We start from the raw sequence: 17,144 nt of genomic DNA on the forward strand, positions 1-17,144 counted from the left end.
GTGTGTGTGTGTGTGTGTGTGTGTGTGTGTGTGTGTGTGTGTGTGTGTGTGTGTGTGTGTGTGTGTGTGTGTGTGTGTGTGTGTGTGTGTGTGTGTGTGTGTGTGTGTGTGTGTGTGTGTGTGTGTGTGTGTGTGTGTGTGTGTGTGTGTGTGTGTGTGTGTGTGTGTGTGTGTGTGTGTGTGTGTGTGTGTGTGTGTGTGTGTGTGTGTGTGTGTGTGTGTGTGTGTGTGTGTGTGTGTGTGTGTGTGTGTGTGTGTGTGTGTGTGTGTGTGTGTGTGTGTGTGTGTGTGTGTGTGTGTGTGTGTGTGCGCACACGCACGCACGCACACACGTAGTCACCATTGGTTTGATGAACTAGCGATGCTCAAGCGGGATTTTTGATATCACATATATAATATTTCTTGGTTGGCGAGGGGAGACGGAACACAGACTTTCCTTCACCACTCTGGCATTCAGAGTACAATCTACACAACGCCGAGTGGTCACGCTATAAGGCAGATGAAGGGAAACTCTGTGCGCCGATTTCGTATCAACGTCTAAATATTCTGGACACTGGCTTCTTTTTACTATTTCGCCGTATATGAGTGCGATTTAAGGAGGTAAGCACTCGGCTGATGCATATGCGGTGCCGCTGCGAATGACGTCTCTCGGTTTATGCATGCCCTTAGATCACATGCGGTCAGTCTATAAGAGGGTCGACTAATATTCGTGCACTTGCAATCAGATATACTCGACAGTGGCGAATGGCCTCATAGCTGTATAAAGCAGTTCCCGGTGCCAACTCTAGCGCCCACGGCCTTCTCCTTAACGGCGCCCTTTTTACACGAGGTTGCCGGAACGAGGCAGGTGTATGCATGAGCGATGAGCGAAGATCGCTTTATCGCGTCAAACGTCCACACCATTGTTCCAGGAAAGAATCGCGATAGCGGAAAGCACCGGTTGGTGGAAACCGCCGCGAAGCTTTTTTGGAGTCGAGCAGTCGCGGCACCTTCTCAGCCGCTTGCCAGAGGCGTCGCGACCTTTGGAACTCAGCACCAGCAGATAGCCACTCCTCTATACCGTGGCGCTTCCTGAGTAGTTAGGTACAGCGCGGAGGACTCTCCACCGAAATCACTACAAAGGGAAAGGGTTGAAACAACCGTTTGATGCACAACTATGTAGACTGGCACAACACTGTATATCGTTCGTTCGATTAGTTTTCACGCGAACACTGCGATGATGAGGGGTATGTGCTCCGGAGCTGTCTTGAGGAGATGAGCGGACTAACCTACGTCGCGCATGGGTCGGAACACCACTATCTTGGTGCATGCAAATGAGGCGAAGGAAGAAGAGCTGAAGGCAGTTCGCGCCTCGTTTTTCGCGCGGGCACTCTGGCAAGCCCTCATGGTGCCGCTATCTCTCCTCGTGGCGGCGAGTCTGTGTCGCTCCGAGATTATAATACTTCAAGCTCGCAACATTTCAAATAACCCTTTGGGCCCCTATCTCTAGGACTCGACGCTCAAGGAAAGAAGCGGGAGGGCAGAGGGTCGGAAAAGAAGAGGGAGGGAGAGGAAGTGCTTGTTACGCATGTTAAAGCGGCAACTGTGTTCCCAGGATTTCATTCGCGTCGAGTTTCCGCGAAACTTTGATTACCACAGCACGTAGCGAACAGAGAAGAGAGTAATTTGAAAAGTGGCGTAAAAAACAACGGACAGATGAGGTATGCATAGCGTTGTCGATAAGTATGTATTTGTGCACATATCGGTCTGGGAAGAAGCTTGGTGGATAGTGCTAGAAGCAGTGGCTGAGCGAGTTATGCAGGCAATCTAAACAGTGGGAGGAAGGAAATTAAAGAGATAAATATGGACAGGTGCATTTGCCCGCTGATATTCAACCTGAATCACAGAACTGAGTGAAGCGAAAATACTTTAAGTGTGCGAAAGCCCGACGATGCTGTCAGGTTGAAAGGTATTGACTTTTGCTTCTTTATTCGAACAGTCACCATACCGCATAAGTTGGGACCACTTATACCTAAGATTGGCCGCCTTAAAGAGTATTTGTAATCCAGGAACCTGAGTTGATCTTAACGCGGTGCCCCTAAATGCAAGCGCGACCTTTAGACCTGTACAAACCGCGCACGTTTGCTATCAGCGTACGCATATAAGGCGTTATAAAGAGTAGGAAATTCCGACAGTGTTTGTTATAAGACTCCGCCCTTCAACCTTTCGTAGAGTTTGTCTGAAAGTTTGTTACTGCGCTCCCTGCTTTCTTTAAGAACCCACTAGCGTGTTGTGGACGCAACAATCATGCCGGCCCCTCTTCCGTGACGACGGCTCCGCAATGTATTCTCCCTTCTCGTTACTTGTATGTTTGTCGTTGCCGCACACTCATTCCTTCCGCCTCGGCAACCCTTTCCCTGACCGGTGTCGTTTTGCGCGCCGTTTATCAGTTTAGCGCGGCGACAGCGGAGGCGGCTGCGATAACGCGACGCCCAGAAAGGGCAGCCCCGCTTGCGTCGATGCTCGAAATTTGCGGAAAGTGAGAGTCCTCATCCCGCTCTTGGTCGGCGCGACGACCGCTTCTCGCGCGCTCCTCGCTTCCGGGTGAGGGCGCCGGTCGCTCGCCTTCCCAGGTACACAGTGAGGGCGCGCAGCTTGGCCGGAGCCCGCGCCGCGGCCTTCACCGCCTCGTCCCACCGTGGTCAAGGCTCAACCAGCGGCCAGTGTTTACAGCCGTGGTCACCCCTGGATAAGGAGGAGAAGGAATGAGCAAGTTCACAAATGTGAGTGAAGCATATGTGTATTCCGTCCTTTGTACAGGATAGCCAGGACACCTATAAAGGATGAACGGTTGTTCTTATCGGTGTCCCATCTCGAAAACACATAGCCCGAGCACGTGTGTGCATATACAGCTTTCTGTTCTTTCGTCATTTCCTTCGTCCACGTTTTTCGCTCTGTGTGTATCCAAGAACGACAGCAGCCGTGCACAAATACAACACTGAGGGCTTCCCACGTGACCAAGCCCCGTCGAGGGACCACTATATATGATAGTAAGGTCGTCGTCCTTATTTCAGCCTGTGGCCGTAAAGGTCACTGAACGACGTTGTGAAGACACCTCGGAAGGCCCTTTCCTATCTATAGCATGTAAACTCCGCTTTTGAGAGCATGTTGGGTGACAGCGTTAAAAAAACTTCCATCCGAGCTCCTTCTTGCGGATCCTAGAATACATGCACGTTGTAACTCTTATATAATACCTTCAGATGGGCTCTATTATCTGCACAGTCGTAAGGTACTGTATTATGTGAGGCACCACGCGAAATACATATAAAGCCTCGCTTAACCGAGCCGCACGAACTTATCAATAGTACGCCTGGAGGTAACACGTCTCGACTCGGAATGCAAGGATCCTGAGAGGCTGAGGATTTCGATATCCTCATTCCATCTGTATTAAGAAGTCCGATTTGGCAACTCCCGCCAAATCAACCATGCCACGTGGTAGCAGGACGTCGCATAACCATACGACCTATCAGTGCTCGACCATGTCACCTGCCAGTTACTACCTGCCAGTTACCACCTGCCGGAGCTGTCATGGCCGTTATGTTTCGCCCACAAAGTAGGCAATTAACGCTGGCGCCGGATTTTATGGACAACGGGGTCTTTCACGCTATCGCTTTGAAACTCCAGAGCATTGCTGCGTGCTTTTTAGTGTGTGTTGGGATATAAAAGCCCAGAAAGTATCATTCCATTACTTTCCTATAGTTCCAGCAGCATGAAGAGGAATTAGGTTTGGGTGCAGAAATGATTGTCAAACAATCGCACGCTGTCGATAGTCGTGTGCTCGTGGAATTTTCAGGAAGACCATCTTCCTTTCCTAATTAAAGACTCCGACGCCATTATAGCTCTGTTTATTAATGCGAAAGCATTACTTCGCTATGTTCACAGATTGCTGTCCGCAAACCACTCTGCAGGCCGTGTCCGCAGATCGCGTCCGCAGGTTTTGTCAGCAAAATCGTGTCCGCAGCAGTTGTAATTGAAAAGTGGTAGAGGTTAATGAGTGGTGTCGATAGAGGGTGACGTAATGTTGTTGCCGGAAAATAATTAAGCCAATAAGTTAATTAGATAAATAATTACAGCCAAAAATGTAAACGTTGTCCGCAGCAGTTGTAATTGAGAAGCGGTAGAGGTTAATGAGTGGTGTCAATCGATAGAGGGTGACGAAATGTTGTGTCCGAAAAAATAGTCTAATAAGTTAATTGGCCAATTATTTAGAGGCAAAACACGCAAAACATATCCGCAGCAGTTGTGAGTAATTGAGAAGTGGTAGATGCTAATGAGTGGTGTCAATCGATAGAGGGTGACATAATGTTGTGTCCGAAAATTAGGCATATAAGTTAATTAAGTATTTAATTAGAGGAAAAAATATTAAAGTAATGGCGAAAATGGTCTCATTACCAATGGCTCGGCGCCACATTTGATGAAATACTAAAGTAGTTAATTAAATCGGTCAATTAAGTTGACGTCAAGGATGTGACGTCACGCAACCGGAAGTAGAGCCGAAAAAGGGCATAGGAAGGGATTGACACGCTATTTGAAAGTCAGAAAAACTGAAATGAGTAAACAAGAGGTGAATAAAGCAACTAGAAGCAACAAGAAGCAACTAACAGCAGCATCCGTGCTTTAGCATTACTCTAATGCAGATTCTGCAGTGCTCTTAATTTTTTTTTTTTTTTTTTTTTTTTTTTTTTTTTGCAGCCGTAATCCAACCGCAACGTTCGCCGAATGTTGTTTTTCTGACTTTCAAATAGCGTGTCAATCCCTTCCTATGCCCTTTTACGGCTCTACTTCCGGTTGCGTGACGTCACATCCTCTGCGTCACATTAATTAACTTCTTGTTTGCCCATTTTAGTCTTCGGTACTTTAAAATTGCGCGCCAATCCGCTTCTATGCCCTTTTTCGGCTCTACTTCCGGTTGCGTGACGTCCCATCCTTGACGTCAACTTAATTGACTGATTTAATTAACTACTTTAGTATTTCATCAAATGTGGCGCCGAGCCATTGGTAATGAGACCATTTTCGCCATTACTTTAATATTTTTTCCTCTAATTAAATACCTAATTAACTTATATGCCTAATTATTTTTTCGGACACAACATTATGTCACCCTCTATCGATTGACACCACTCACTTCTCAATTACTCACAACTGCTGCGGATATGTTTTGCGTGTAGCCCATGCTATGCAGTTAAGCTGCCTATATTTTGTTTCTTCCTCTCTGCATTTCATGCTTTCGCAATGGTGCTCGTACTAACGCTCTTGTTTCATGGTTCGCAAAATAAAATTGTCAATAAAGGGAAGAGACGAGAGCGGCGAGAGGAGAGTGTATTTCATTTCGTGTGCGCTGCCTTCGCGTATCATAACGAGCGCATTTGAGCGCGGTTCTCTTTATTTTTTTTTATTTTTATTTTTTACAGAGCCCCGTTTCAGCGTTCAAAGTTTAAGTTTGCTCAGAAAAGTACGTACAGTGACGTTTCTCGCTCGACTGAAGGATGACCACGTTAAATGGTACGGCGTTCAAAATGCAGGTGGCGGCTAAAAGCAAAGACATCGCGAGACATTGTATCTTTCAGCGTCACGCAATGATTTCACAAAGGCTTGCTTATAGATCCGGAACGTGCTCGCATTTGTTTGACTTTCCTGTCATTCAGGAACATCCAGCGCTGGAGATCTTGACATTGCTAAATGTGCCCTGGAGGCGGCCGACCATCACGTGCGGGTCCGCTGCAGCACGGCGGATATTTGCACACATAGGCCGACGATCTCCACTCTGTCATCGGTTCTTTGTTTTACACTGGCCAATACAAAGTGTTTGTCTAAACTTAGGTGCTCACATTTAATGAAACGACGCGATTTCATAGCGAAGTCAAGGGAACTTGTTATTGCGCGGCCAAGCTGGTCGTTGACAGAGTCTTTTTTATATGCGGTCGCCATCTCAGATCGACTACGGCACCAAAGCACGAAAGCTGCGAGTTTCCAATTGTGGTGCGCGCAATCGAGGTCGAACTACGATGCCCGTAAGTTTTAGGTAATTGAATAATTTTTAGGATCATAGATGCGTTTTATCTGCTTTACCTAGTAAAGTCCAGCAAAAAGTTACAACCGACTGCAGCCACGATAAAGTTACTTTAATCACATTCATGACATCGCAAAACAGCAAAGCCCTGTTCACTTCGCCTGTTATATCTTGAAGAAGTGTATACTGCTGCTGGATCTGATAGGCGCACGCGAGTCTTAGTGGCGGAACTGTGTAGTACTCATGTATGAGCAATAGTCGGGCGGTTGGAGTTTTTTTTTTTTTTTTAATTCTGCTTTTTTTACGATGATTTACTGTGGCAGTACTGTTTGGTCAAAGGCTACTTGAAGTCTGTTCAGACGTTTATGTCAGCAATATGAGCAACTGCTATTACAATCAAAAAAGTAAACCGAACAAATGAGGTAGCGGGAAGACAAAAAGTCTAAAAACTCCGGAGGAAGTTTGCTTCTAGAACAAGAAATGTGTGTGTGTGTGTGTGTGTGTGTGTGTGTGTGTGTGTGTGTGTGTGTGTGTGTGTGTGTGTGTGTGTGTGTGTGTGTGTGTGTGTGTGCGTGCGTGCGTGTGTGTGTGTGTGTGTGTGTGTGTTGTTACGACCGTGCATCCGCATTTGCGCGCTCTATTGTTCGCCTGTGGGCATGGAAAAGTATTGTGAATATGTGGTGATGGTCCAATGGCTCTAAGTGAGCCTGTTTCCAGGAATCCTGTTTTGTAAGCCTGTTTTGCTTTGTGGACAACCTGCAAATGCCAAATTGACCCTGTCAAGAGAACGTCTGGAAAAACACAAAGAAACGTCCCCCTGCGGGAAATAGCAGGAAGTGCTTTCTTTTGTTCACCCTTCCAGTCGAGAAGGGCTATCGTCCAGTGAGGAATGTCTACTTTTCAAAGTAGACGACAGAGTGACATGTCCGCTGACATGCAGGACAAGAAAGGAGCATGACGCATACAGCCATTAAGTGATTTCCCAGGAATGCAGGAAAGATTTGCAATTGTCGAAAACGGACAATGCTGGGAGCGGATGCGGCGCCACGTGCACTCGGGTTTCTGAGAAGTAAAACCACTTGTCAGAACCAGCCTGTGGTTTCTTTGCTGAAGAATAGAAATGTACCTCCTCTCCTCGCCGTTCTCAAGCTTTTCCCGCCAACAAGTGATCACGCCCAACGAATGAATGCCGGACCAGTCAGTGCTTCAGACCATCAGTGCAGTGATGTGTTCGATTGGATGCCGATACCTGAGGGGCGTGCCCTGGATTTGGTTGGTCAGCATCTTCAGAGAGGGGCTGGACATAGGGGGTTTTAAGGACGCTGCAGAGCACGAAATGTCGCTCTGGGCCCTGGGTAAACGGCTCATCCAGTCGCTTCTCGCTATGAACTCTTAACGCTTGTCATTTTGCTGATGTACCCTTCATTTTCTTGTAAATAATCTTGTAAATAAGTTTTCCCAAAGTGCCATTAAACCTGCTTGTACATATTTCACCAACTTCGAGGATTCAATCCTACTTCAACCCCGAGTCTCTGCACGCTACCAAGTGAAGGCCGGGTCGACATAGCCCCAGCGTCACGACAACTGGTGACCAGCGTTGGGATCTGAATCTACAAGCCACAACATCTGGTGATTGGAGGTGGATCTGAATCTACAAGCCACAACATCTGATGACTGGAGGTGGGATCTGAATCTACAAGCCACAACATCTGGTGATTGGAGGTGGATCAGAATCTGCAAGCCACAACATCTAGTGATCGGAGGTGGCATCTCAAGCAACAAGCAGGAGCAACAATCGGCCAACAAGAAAGCAGCTCGGAACATCGATCGCATGTGTGGGTGAGTGCTTGGCTTTTCTTCTGATGTGGACCAGGTTCTAGAACAGGGTTAGATTTTAGAACTGGTAAAAAGTGTTGAAACGCCTTTAGGTTTGGTAGTTTGCACTGTTGTTTTGGAAGTAGCCGACACTCGGAGCGATCATGGACCTCCAAAAGCTGCAGAAACCGGAACTGTTGCAATTGTGTGAGGAATTGGGAATTGATACAAGTGGTTTGGCACGAAAACCCTTGATTATAAAGGCAATCACTAATCTGGGAACCGATGATGAGGAGCTCAGTGAAGCATGGAACCTCATCGGTCAAAAAAAGGAGCAGCTCAGACAGCAGAAAGAGCGGGAAAAAGAGGAAAAGAGGCGTGAGCGTGAACTTGAGAGGGAAAAAGAGGAAAGGGAGCGCGAACGTGAGTGGGAAAAAGAGGAAAAGAAGCGTGAAAGAGAAGCAAAAAAGCTGGACCAAGAAATTGAGCTCCGGAAATTAGAACTAGAGTTGAGCAAGAGGTCGGGCAATTGTCCCCAGCTAGCGGTACCTCTTCTCAACAAGGAGGCAGATTTCAAGATGTCAAAGTACATGCAGCCATATGTGATATCAGGGGATATCGGTCTGTATCTGGGTAACTTTGAGCGAACTTGCGAAGAACTGTCCTTCCAGCGAGACACGTGGTCTCAGAGATTATTGACGGTTCTGCCCTGCGAGGCAGCGGAGGTTGTCGCGCGGCTAAACAAGGAGGACGCGGACAACTACGAGAAGGTCAAAGCTTGCCTTCTGATTTTCGGAGACAGAGATGTGCAGGCCTTAACACGTTCAAAGGCGCGAGAACTAGCTACACTGCTCATTTCAGAAAAATCAACAGCGGAGGAAACGGCAGTTAAAACAGTGGTAAATGCGGAAAATAGCGGGCCAGAAAACTTTGAGAGCGAGGCATCTCAGATAAGTCAACATGAAAGTGAGCTTGATAAGACACGGAATGAGGACGTTCTTGAAAGTAACCTCTTGCCGCCAGTGTCTAGTAATCTCACGAGACTTTTAAGTGGAACCCGAGAGGACTTAGCTATGGAGCAAGCCAATGATCCCAAGAATAAACTCGAAGTACAGTGGGAAGGACCTGCTAAAGTCGTTGCAGAGCTTTCTGACACTAACTACGCAGTGAAAATCCCCGATAGGCGTAAAGCAGTGCGCATTTATCATTGCAATCTTATGAAGCCTTATGTGCAGAAGGAAGCCGTGGTAAATCTAACGTTAAACCTTCCCGAGGAGATGGGGGATAACTTGATTTGCCTCAGCGGAAAAGGAAGCAACGCTCAGGAGCTTCTCAAAAAGACGGAGCAGAGAGGAGAACTAAAGAAATCCCAGCTGTCCGATCTGGGCGAGATAATAACAGAGTTTGAGGCCTGCTTCGTGGACAGGCCAGGCAGAACTGATTTGACTGAGCACGATATTGAGCTGACTTCAGACGTGCCAGTGCGATCAAGGTGCTACCGATTTTCTCCAAGGCAAAGAGAAATTCTGGATAGGGAAGTAACTCGCATGCTGGAATTGGGAGTAATAAAACCCTCGGAAAGCGATTATGCTTCGCCTATGATCTTAGTAGAAGCTCCAGGTAAAGACCCTAGGCCTGTGGTAGACTACCGAAAGCTAAATTCTCTCACCAGGGATCAAGTGTATCCTATTCCGAATATTGAGGAGAGAGTAGAACAGGTCAGTAGAGCGGCATATGTGACTACGCTGGACCTTACTCGAGGATACTGGCAAGTACCGCTCACTGAACGCGCCAGCAGATACGCGGCTTTCGTCACTCCGACGGGCAGCTACCAGCCAACAATGATGAGTTTCGGGCTCAAAAATGCTCCATTTTGTTTTTCCCGACTCATGGATAGGGTTTTAAAGGGGTGTGAAACATTCGCAGTGCCTTATTTAGATGACATTGCGGTTTTTTCCGACTCATGGGCGGACCATATGGTACATCTAAGAGCTGTACTGAGCCTTTTGCGTCAAGCTGGACTAACCGTAAAGGCCGAGAAATGTTGCCTGGCAAGGGCGACCGTGGACTACTTGGGTCACAATGTAGGTCAAGGTTTCAGGAAACCCAGCGAGATTAAGATTTCTGCGGTAGCAGACTACCCGCGGCCGAGCACGAAGACGGAAATTCGAGCATTCCTAGGTCTGACTGGATACTACAATCACTACATCCCTAACTATTCAGCTTTGGCCAGCCCTCTGACCGACGCTCTCCGCAAGACAGAACCGACAAATGTAGTCTGGGACGAACAAAAGGAAGCCTCCTTCGTAAACCTGAAGGCTGTGCTGATTAGCCGTCCGGTATTGCGAGCTCCAGACTATGGCCGAGAATTCACGGTCCAGTGTGATGCCAGTGATCGAGGGTTAGGTGCTGTTCTCTGCCAGAGAGATGACGACGGTAATGAGCACCCCGTGCTCTACTTGAGCAGAAAGCTGAGTTCTAGAGAGAGGGCTTATTGCGCGTCAGAGAAAGAGTGCGCTTGCATTGTATGGGCCATTCAAAAATTGCAGTGCTATCTTGGAGGGGCCAAATTCACCGTAGAGACGGACCATTGTCCCCTGGCTTGGCTGCAAACTGCGACATCGAAGAACAGTCGCCTTCTTAGGTGGAGCTTGATTTTACAGCAGTACAATTTTGAAATAAGATACAAAAAGGGGAAGTTAAATGGGAATGCGGACGCGCTTAGCCGCTCTTTCTAAGCGGTCCGAGATGTTCCTCACCATGTATCCAAATTGATAATCAGGTTTGTTTTTTTTCGTGCGCTTGTATATGTGTGGCTATGTAAAGCAGCACGTTTGGTTTTCTAGGAATACGTGGGTCCCGAACGTCTTGAGAGTGGGCTTTTCTCGAACAACAATGGCAGTTTTCTTTTAACCTGGTCTCTTCAGACGGGAGCCGAGTGCTTGCTTCGACATGTGGTTGAGTTTCAGACAGCTCGAGCAATTTGGCCTACAACAATCGAGACAACGCGACAAGCAACAGCGAGCTTCAAGCGTTCACGTGCAGGCCATTAAGTCGTCTCTTCATGCAGCAGCGGCGACTGCTGCCCTCCGTGACTCTTCTGGCGGGGGAGGAGGCTGTTACGACCGTGCATCCGCATTTGCGCGCTCTATTGTTCGCCTGTGGGCATGGAAAAGTATTGTGAATATGTGGTGATGGTCCAATGGCTCTAAGTGAGCCTGTTTCCAGGAATCCTGTTTTGTAAGCCTGTTTTGCTTTGTGGACAACCTGCAAATGCCAAATTGACCCTGTCAAGAGAACGTCTGGAAAAACACAAAGAAACGTCCCCCTGCGGGAAATAGCAGGAAGTGCTTTCTTTTGTTCACCCTTCCAGTCGAGAAGGGCTATCGTCCAGTGAGGAATGTCTACTTTTCAAAGTAGACGACAGAGTGACATGTCCGCTGACGTGCAGGACAAGAAAGGAGCATGACGCATACAGCCATTAAGTGATTTCCCAGGAATGCAGGAAAGATTTGCAATTGTCGAAAACGGACAATGCTGGGAGCGGATGCGGCGCCACGTGCACTCGGGTTTCTGAGAAGTAAAACCACTTGTCAGAACCAGCCTGTGGTTTCTTTGCTGAAGAATAGAAATGTACCTCCTCTCCTCGCCGTTCTCAAGCTTTTCCCGCCAACAAGTGATCACGCCCAACGAATGAATGCCGGACCAGTCAGTGCTTCAGACCATCAGTGCAGTGATGTGTTCGATTGGATGCCGATACCTGAGGGGCGTGCCCTGGATTTGGTTGGTCAGCATCTTCAGAGAGGGGCTGGACATAGGGGGTTTTAAGGACGCTGCAGAGCACGAAATGTCGCTCTGGGCCCTGGGTAAACGGCTCATCCAGTCGCTTCTCGCTATGAACTCTTAACGCTTGTCATTTTGCTGATGTACCCTTCATTTTCTTGTAAATAATCTTGTAAATAAGTTTTCCCAAAGTGCCATTAAACCTGCTTGTACATATTTCACCAACTTCGAGGATTCAATCCTACTTCAACCCCGAGTCTCTGCACGCTACCAAGTGAAGGCCGGGTCGACATAGCCCCAGCGTCACGACAGTGTGTGTGTGTGTGTGTGTGTGTGTGTGTGTGTGTGTGTGTGTGTGTGTGTGTGTGTGTGTGTGTGTGTGTGTTTGCGTGCGAGTGTGCGCTCGTTGGCGGGGGGGGGGGGGGGTTGTAGTTTACAAACAAATGAAAAAGAAAAATAACTTCGGCCAAATTCCTCCACGCCCTCGCCAGTCACAACATCGTTTACAGACTACGGCGTGCACGCTTCTCATATGCAGCTGCGCACAGCATTAAAGCCTGGTTGTCACCGCTTTTCGCGCACAAAGGTCCGTGTTCAGGGCGCTGCCATGATTTACGGCTCACGCCAAACTTCCCTATTTTGAGAAAACGATCGCAAATGTATGCGTGACTGCAGAAACTACTCTCTTACATGTCCTTGTGTTCGCTGTTCGCGTTATTTCGCGTGCGTGAGGAGTCAGGCTCACGTTTTCATCTCACTTGGAAAGGAAAGAACCAATCACACTTAAAAAAAAAAGAAAAAAAGAAGTTCACGCGGCCACTGCTTCAAGTAAGGACTGCTTTCCGCACATGCCGCGTAGCGAAAAGCTGTGAAAAGCGTTTTCTTCCGCAGTCAGCAGAAATCGCGGTCGCGCATGTAATACGGCGCCCAGTTGCTTTTGAAGACCTAAATAGCGTGGCTGGAGGGCTAGAGCAGCATATGCTCAGCGCTTGTGCAGTCTGTACATACATTTCTTTTTGCTCGAGCATCTTCTACTTATATACGGAAGGTGGCCGCAATCTATTCACGAGGTTTTCCGAAAGTTATGATTTACGAGGCCACTGAGAACGATTTTTTTTTCTTCCTTTCGGTAGGACAAGTGTGTACATTCGTGTTGAAAGCTAAGGTTTTCTCGCAGCGCGTGAAGGAAAAGAAGCAAAGAGCTTATAATATGCTGTAATAACCGTTCCCGGTTCCAGACAAACAGGTGTAAAAAAAAAAAAAAAAAAAAAAAAAGAAGAAGAAGAAAGGAACCATTAAGCGAGTGAAACAGAAAGCGTCGAACTATACCTTAACAAGAGCAGTTCAGTTCAGGACATATCCCTGGGAAAGCCGCAAAGAACGCGATGCATTTCACATTTTTTTTTTTTTTCTGGGGCCACCTATATATCGGAATATCTTAGCAGATAATGCGCGAGATTCGGTGATCGGTCTTATTTGGTGGAAGCTACAAGTGTACCTGTTTGGTTTGGTTTGTGGGGTTTAACGTCCCAAAGCAATTCAGGCTATGAGAGACGCCGTAGTGGAGGACTCCGGAAATTTCGACCACCTGGGGTTCTTTAACGTGCACTGACATCGCATAGCACACGGACGCCTTGCTTTTCGCCTCCATCGAAAAGCGGCCGCCGAGGCCGGGATTCGATCCCGCGTCCTTGGGAGCAGTATAGTCGAGCGCCGTAACCACTGTGCCACCCCGGTGGGATAAGTATACATGTGATTTTATCTTGTTCTTGTAACTCAAGAGCTTAACAGATATATTTGCATGGCTGAGTGAGTGAGTGAATAAACTTTATTCAATTAAGATAACCACGCATGCGACGTATACATCTGTGGCAGTAAGGAAACAATTTCACATATTCTTTGTGAATGTCCGAAAACAGCGCCGAAAGGTGCCCTCAACGCCAGGCAATGGAGATCTTGACCCCGCTGACGGAGATAAAGAATATCGGACAGGGGCAGCGTTCCTTCCTCCATGCCTGTAAGACACTCCTCCGTTTCTGAGAATGTCGGGCCTGCACGACTGATTGTGACATTGCAGTAGGCGTTTTGCCTACTGACTCCTTTTGCCCATTTTAGTCCTTTTCGCCTCCACCTTCATATTCCTCCATCGCTTTTCCTCCAGTGCAAAGCAGCAAACCATTTCTTTTTTCATTTATTTTTGCCAGTTAGCCTCTTCGCAATTTCTGTGTTCTCCTCCTTCTCTTTATCTCATCTAGCTACCAGCGTAAACACAGAAAGTCATAAGGCATATGTGCAGAACAGATGATAAACCATGAAGTATGAAACTGAAGCCGTTGCTATAGTAACATGGAGATAAACGTCACGCTCAGCTTTGAACGGACACTAATGACAACTGGCATTCAATGCTTTTTTACTTTATTGAAATCGACTCTAGGGATCTACGTGTTTGTCGACGCATGTCTTGTGGCACAAGAAACAGTTGTAGCTTAATAAATAACATTAATCCTCCCCGCCCCCCTACCCCCAGCCCCTCTCGATTCAAAAAGTTAACTTCTACATCGAACCAGACCACTTCAAAGCGTTTTGATGTGGATGACGGCGTACACCTTGTCCTCTGGAATTGATAAGAAAAAAAAAAAAAAAAGAAAACTCTGTCGACACACTCAGCTTACTTGAGGCATGGCCTCCGAGATCACCTCCGCGTGGGAGTGATCTCGGAGGCCATGCTTGAGGAATCAGTAGATGATAAATGCAACTTTATATTGTTTAGTTAACTTCCGTTTAAAGCCTACAAAACATCTTTGACTGCTTGTTTTTACTGGAAACAGTCTTTCTCGCTAGAATGAGGTAATTTCTGGACGCTGGCCGAGTTTAACTCGTCCACTCTGTCCCTTTCTGGGATTCAATAGAGAGAGAGAGCATGCAGAGCAGATCCGGGTGTAAAATTAAACGCGTGTTTGTGGTAATTTGATGAAGCTGATGGAATACAATCGAGCTTGGCCTCGGCACGTGGTGTGTACAAAATATGTCGCTCTCATTGACATAAACAGGTTATGTTTAGTTATGGTCACGAATCCTCGAGTTTTGTTCCTCAGAGTTAGCGCAAAACAAGATAAACAGAGATTTTTTTTTAGTCGATATTTATTGCCTCAGGGCATCAGTAGAGTATGAGATGAAGGATGAATAAATGATTAAGTAACTAAATAAAATGATAAACAGAGATCGCTGGGGTAAACCTTTGTCCGATAATGGAGTGAAAAGTTTCTGCTGGCTGATTATGACCACAGCATCAAAATAGCAGTGCATATCTTCTCTTGGGCAGTAATTTGGCAGCTTTGGAATGCGTGGCCGCTTGTCGGCCATGTCGAAGACGGGTTTCACGAATGTGAATAATGTTCCCCGCATAGCGCAGTTGGACCCTTCGTTTTTTTTATTGAAGACGCAGATAAGGAAAAAGGTCTGCTTAGCTTAAGTTTCTTTTAGAAAGTCTATTTTGCCGCTGATTTAATCGTTTCTGTGTGGGAAAAGTTTCTTCGCGGAGTCTTACATGCGTGTGACTGGGCGCTAGTTCTAGGACCTTGCATCAGGTACAAGTTTCGTTTTTTTTTTTTTCTTTTTTTTTTTGTTTCGAGATACTATACTTGTGTTACGACTGTAGTGAATTTTTGTGACTTTTTGGTTGGTTGGTATATGGGGTTTGACGGCTATGGTCGACGCCGTAGTGGAAAGCTCCTGAAATTTCGACCACCTGGGGTTCTTTAGCATGTACTGAAATCGCACTGCATACGGGAGCCTAGTTTTTCTCTTCCATCGAAAAGCAGCCGCCGTGGTTTGGATTCGATCCCTCATCCTTGTGCACAGCAGTCGAGCGCCCTAACCACTGCAATATCACGGCGCGGATGTACATTTTTGACCCCCCCCCCCCCCTAGCTATACAGTATTGTACGAATCAAAACGAGCATTCATTCTCCGTGAGGCGCCTCGTTTACTTTACAACCTTCTTTTCATAAATATATTATAATTAAGCCACGCACGTGCGCAGTGAGTTTAAATAGATGTAAAATTTAATAACACTATCGTCACGGTCGCCAGCATTGGTGGCAACGACAATAGCCTTATAAGCAGGTTTGGCCAAGCCAAACTACGTTAGAAGATTGACGCTAGATATATTAACTGAGCGGAAAGGAAAAGAAACAGGAAACAAAAGTGGACGTAAACGAAGCAGCACTGAAGTCCATGTCGGGCGGCGTAGGCGAGAGCGCCGCGCGATTTTCTTCTGTTACACGCGGTGTTTGATCCTTGTCTTGAGAGCGCTGAAAATCACTTTCTGTCATGTCGGCGACGCGTGACTGGCGCATGTACGCGAGGAGTAGGCGTTTATGCGAAGGTCACGTCCTGCACACTCCCCGAAGGACGGCTACTCCCCTCGGCCGCCGCTTCCTGTCACCGTCAAAGGCTGCTTGCACTGCGCCCGCGCGCCAGAGCAACGCAACTCTTTGGCTTTCTCTTCACCTACTGCTTATTATTTCCTTCACACATTCCAACACAGCTCTGCCTGCTGCCTTGCTTACCTCTCGCGCTCCACGAAACACCAGACTTCGCATACGCTGAGCCCAAACTTACGCCTCTTCCCCCTCTTGTTCTCGCGCTTCTTTTTTATTTCAACCGTCTCCGTCGTGCCTACGGAAACGCGCGAAGCTTTTTCCACGAACTGGCTATCAAACTTGACGGATCACGCATCAACGTCAGCCGAGGAACGCTACGCTTCATTCCTTCCCTTCACTGGAGTCCGTTTTCATCTTTTACACGTTCGGCCGTGCTTGATTCTTTCTCCTCTTCCTCTTCCTCTGCGGCCCCTCGACATTTCACGTCTCGATTCAATGTTAACTTTCTCGCATCGCTCCTTCCTTTACATCGCTGATGTAAAGCTCCGACCGGGCCACTAGCTTTGCTCTTTGTTATCGCGCTGATATCTTTTTATCATTTCTTGTTATTTTTAGCTGAAAATTTCTTTTTAGTATTCCTCCCTCTGCGCCGTCTGTTCTTACGTCCCTCAAGATAGTGCGGAGAAAAGTTGGAAGGAAGGAAGCGCAAGAGGCCGTTTCTTATTTAAACTCTTTTCGCCTTTTTTTCGCGACCTCAGAGTCGGCGAAGATGTTCCTCGGCCGCTCGCGCATCAACCAGCCCATTCTTTTTCTTCCCCTGTGTACTCTCGCTTTTAGCGCAGAAGGGCTGTCGGCGGGAGTGCACGGCAGTTAACCTTCGAACCGGGCCAGTCGGAAGCTTCGTACAAAGGCTTATGTAAAACTGCGACGAGCGAAGAAAAGACGCGCCCGGCCTACGCGGGCGGCGGACAGGTTAAGGACGCGCGGTGCCTCGGCGGAGCAAGGTTGATCGCAGCAGGAGGATGAGAAAGCAGGGCGGATGGGTGTGGAACGGACGAAGGGCGCAGAGAGGAGGAAGGGGCAGCGAGAATCCGTATTTTAGGGCTTCCTTT

At 47.5% G+C, this 17,144-nt stretch overlaps 1 protein-coding gene across 1 annotated transcript in view; it reads left to right on the forward strand.

The window, feature by feature from the left end:
- Positions 1 to 2,561: 2,561 nt before the first annotated feature.
- Positions 2,562 to 17,144, forward strand: part of LOC146197306 (uncharacterized) — a 525,739-nt gene continuing 511,156 nt past the window's right edge. Inside the window, exon 1 of the mRNA XM_084599121.1 lies at positions 2,562 to 2,762. The gene's annotated coding sequence lies outside the window, so the exon portion shown is untranslated. The remainder of the gene's footprint in view (positions 2,763 to 17,144) is intronic.

The sequence above is a fragment of the Amblyomma maculatum genome, chromosome 3 (assembly GCF_055883805.1).
Source record: "Amblyomma maculatum isolate TAMU_Amacu chromosome 3, ASM5588380v1, whole genome shotgun sequence".
NCBI lineage: Eukaryota > Metazoa > Arthropoda > Arachnida > Ixodida > Ixodidae > Amblyomma > Amblyomma maculatum.